Below are 4,421 nucleotides of genomic sequence, written 5' to 3'. Positions count from 1 at the left end.
TGTAGAGATAGCCACGGTCGAGGAATGATCGGCTGCGAGACAGCTGCTAGGTTCACTAACTCACTCACCTGCCAATAAAGGTGACTGACTGACACAAACTAACCGTGGGGGCTGTGGCTCGGTGGTAAAGGATCTGCTTAGCATGGAGAAGGTCCCAGGTTCAATCCCCAGCATCTTCACTTAAACAATCCTTTGGTAGATGATGTGGAAGACCTCCACCTGGCAGTCTTAGAAAATACTGACTTTGATGGAACAATGGTCTGGTTCACTACAAGGCAACTTCAGGTGTTCAGGCTGAGGTGTCGTCTCCTCTGCAAGACACCATCTTTTCATCCAAGGGAAATTCTCCTTCAGCTCCTAGGCAGCTAAGCGTTTTATCTCCCTGCCTCGTTCCCTAATTCATAGAACCCTTCCATTTACAGTCACCCAGGTATACAGTTGCCAATCCCCAGGTGGGGGCAGGGGATCCCCTGGTTTGGAGGCCCTCCTCCCACTTCAGGGTTATCAGAAAGCAGGGAGGGAGAGAGGGAAATGTCTGCTGGGCACTCCATTGTAACCTATGGAGATAAGATTCCCATAGAGTATAATGGAGAATTGATCCATTGGTATCTGGGGCTGGGGGAAGACTGGGTTTTGAGGAAGAGGCAACAGATTTTCAGCATAGCATCCAGTGCCTTTCCTCAAAACACCCTCCAAGTTTCAAAACAATTGGACCAGGGGATTCAATTCTATAAGCCCCAAAATAAGGTGCTCCTATCCTTCATTCTTTCCAAAGGGAGGGAAGGCATTTAAAAGACGTGCAGTCCCTTTAAATGTGATGGCCAGAACTCCCTTTGAAGTTCAACTGTGCTTGTCACACCATTGCTCTTGGCTCCACCCCCCAAAGTCCCCAGATATTTCTTGAGTTGGACTTGGCCATCCTACCCATGTCTCAGGGGTGGAGTGCATGCTTTGGATGCAACAGGACCCCAAGTTGAATCCCCGAGAGGATCTCAGCAAGAATCAAGAAAGATCTTTCTTGGTCAGAGACTCTGGAGAATACAGAGCTGTGTCAGTGAGTCAAGTACCATCAAGCCGCTTTCAACTTACAGCGACCCTGTGAATTTACATCCTCCAAAACATCCAGTCATCAACAGCTACTGGGGAATAACACAGCCGGGCCAATGGTTTGACTCAGCATAAAGTGATTGCACATGCTCAGGGCTTTTTTTTTTTTTGTAGCAGGAACTCTGCATACTAGGCCACACCCGCTTGGTGTAGCCAATCCTCCTGGAGCTTACAGTAGGCCCTGTAAGCTCTTGGAGGATTGGCTACATCAAGGGGTGTGTGGCCTAATATGCAAAGGAGCCCCTGCTAGAATTCCAAGCTCTTGGAGGACTGGCTACATCAGGGGCGTGTGGCCTAATATGCAAAGAAGCCCCTGCTAGAATTCCAAGCTCTTGGAGGAATGGCTGCATCAGGAGTGTGGCCTAATATGCAAAGGAGCCCCTGCTAGAATTCCAAGCTCTTGGAGGACTGGCTACATCAGGGGCGTGTGGCCTAATATGCAAAGAAGCCCCTGCTAGAATTCCAAGCTCTTGGAGGAATGGCTGCATCAGGAGTGTGGCCTAATATGCAAAGGAGCCCCTGCTAGAATTCCAAGCTCTTGGAGGATTGGCTACATCAGGAGTGTGTGGCCTAATATGCAAAGGAGCCCCTGCTAGAATTCCAAGCTCTTGGAGGACTGGCTACATCAGGGGCGTGTGGCCTAATATGCAAAGAAGCCCCTGCTAGAATTCCAAGCTCTTGGAGGAATGGCTGCATCAGGAGTGTGGCCTAATATGCAAAGGAGCCCCTGCTAGAATTCCAAGCTCTTGGAGGACTGGCTACATCAGGGGCGTGTGGCCTAATATGCAAAGAAGCCCCTGCTAGAATTCCAAGCTCTTGAAGGATTGGCTACATCAGGGGTGTGTGGCCTAATATGCAAAGGAGCTCCTGCTAGAATTCCAAGCTCTGGAGGATTGGCTACATCAGGAGTGTGGCCTAATATGCAAAGGAGCCTCTGCTAGAATTCCAAGCTCTTGGAGGATTGGCTACATCAGGAGTGTGTGGCCTAATATGCAAAGGAGCCCCTGCTAGAATTCCAAGCTCTTGGAGGATTGGATACATCAGGGGTGTGTGGCCTAATATGCAAAGGAGCCCCTGCTAGAATTCCAAGCTCTTGGAGGATTGGCTACATCAGGGGTATGTGGCCTAATATGCAAAGGAGCCCCTGCTAGAATTCCAAGCTCTTGGAGGATTGGCTACATCAGGAGTGTGTGGCCTAATATGCAAAGGAGCCCCTGCTAGAATTCCAAGCTCTTGGAGGACTGGCTGCATCAGGGGTGTGTGGCCTAATATGCAAAGGAGCCCCTGCTAGAATTCCAAGCTCTTGGAGGACTGGCTGCATCAGGGGTATGTGGCCTAATTTGCAAAGGAGCCCCTGCTAGAATTCCAAGCTCTTGGAGGATTGGCTACATCAGGGGTATGCAAAGGAGCCCCTGCTAGAATTCCAAGCTCTTGGAGGATTGGCTACATCAGGAGTGTGTGGCCTAATATGCAAAGGAGCCCCTGCTAGAATTCCAAGCTCTTGGAGGACTGGCTGCATCAGGGGTGTGTGGCCTAATATGCAAAGGAGCCCCTGCTAGAATTCCAAGCTCTTGGAGGACTGGCTGCATCAGGGGTATGTGGCCTAATATGCAAAGGAGCCCCTGCTACAATTCCAAGTCCTTGGAGGAATGGCTACATCAGGGGGTGCGTGACCTAATAGGCAAAGGAGCCCCTGCTAGAATTCCAAGCTCTTGGAGGATTGGCTACATCAGGGGTGTGTGGCCTAATATGCAAAGGAGCCCCTGCTAGAATTCCAAGCTCTTGGAGGATTGGCTACATCAGGGGGTGTGGCCTAATATGCAAAGGAGCCCCTGCTAGAATTCCAAGCTCTTGGAGGACTGGCTACATCAAGGGGTGTGTAGCCAAATATGCAAAGGAGCCCCTGCTAGAATTCCAAGCTCTTGGAGGATTGGCTACATCAGGGGTGTGTGGCCTAATATGCAAAGGAGCCCCTGCTAGAATTCCAAGCTCTTGGAGGACTGGCTACATCAGGGGGTGTGGCCTAATATGCAAAGGAGCCCCTGCTAGAATTCCAAGCTCTTGGAGGACTGGCTACATCAGGGGGTGTGGCCTAATATGCAAAGGAGCCCCTGCTAGAATTCCAAGCTCTTGGAGGACTGGCTACATCAGGGGGTGTGGCCTAATATGCAAAGGAGCCCCTGCTAGAATTCCAAGCTCTTGGAGGACTGGCTACATCAGGGGGTGTGGCCTAATATGCAAAGGAGCCCCTGCTAGAATTCCAAACTCTTGGAGGACTGGCTACATCAGGGGGTGTGGCCTAATATGCAAAGGAGCCCCTGCTAGAATTCCAAGCTCTTGGAGGACTGGCTGCATCAGGGGTATGTGGCCTAATATGCAAAGGAGCCCCTGCTACAATTCCAAGTCCTTGGAGGAATGGCTACATCAGGGGGTGTGTGACCTAATAGGCAAAGGAGCCCCTGCTAGAATTCCAAGCTCTTGGAGGATTGGCTACATCAGGGGTGTGTGGCCTAATATGCAAAGGAGCCCCTGCTAGAATTCCAAGCTCTTGGAGGATTGGCTACATCAGGGGGTGTGGCCTAATATGCAAAGGAGCCCCTGCTAGAATTCCAAGCTCTTGGAGGACTGGCTACATCAAGGGGTGTGTAGCCAAATATGCAAAGGAGCCCCTGCTAGAATTCCAAGCTCTTGGAGGATTGGCTACATCAGGGGTGTGTGGCCTAATATGCAAAGGAGCCCCTGCTAGAATTCCAAGCTCTTGGAGGACTGGCTACATCAGGGGGTGTGGCCTAATATGCAAAGGAGCCCCTGCTAGAATTCCAAGCTCTTGGAGGACTGGCTACATCAGGGGGTGTGGCCTAATATGCAAAGGAGCCCCTGCTAGAATTCCAAGCTCTTGGAGGACTGGCTACATCAGGGGGTGTGGCCTAATATGCAAAGGAGCCCCTGCTAGAATTCCAAGCTCTTGGAGGACTGGCTACATCAGGGGGTGTGGCCTAATATGCAAAGGAGCCCCTGCTAGAATTCCAAACTCTTGGAGGACTGGCTACATCAGGGGGTGTGGCCTAATATGCAAAGGAGCCCCTGCTAGAATTCCAAGCTCTTGGGGGACTGGCTACATCAGGGGGTGTGTGGCCTAATATGCAGAGGAGCTCCTGCTACAAAAAAGCCCTGCATGCTCAAAACCTAAGCTCCCTTCCTCTTCTTACCGGGACCAAATCAAGCCCATTGGGTTCCTCTGCTTGTCAACTGGCCCTCAGTCTTTCAGATGTGCTGCCCCTTCCCTTGGCAACAGAAGGATATGTCACAGAAAG

Source organism: Heteronotia binoei, chromosome 15 (genome assembly GCF_032191835.1).
Source record: "Heteronotia binoei isolate CCM8104 ecotype False Entrance Well chromosome 15, APGP_CSIRO_Hbin_v1, whole genome shotgun sequence".
In the NCBI taxonomy this organism is placed as follows: Eukaryota; Metazoa; Chordata; class Lepidosauria; order Squamata; family Gekkonidae; genus Heteronotia; species Heteronotia binoei.
Note: the sequence above shows the minus strand (reverse complement) of the source record.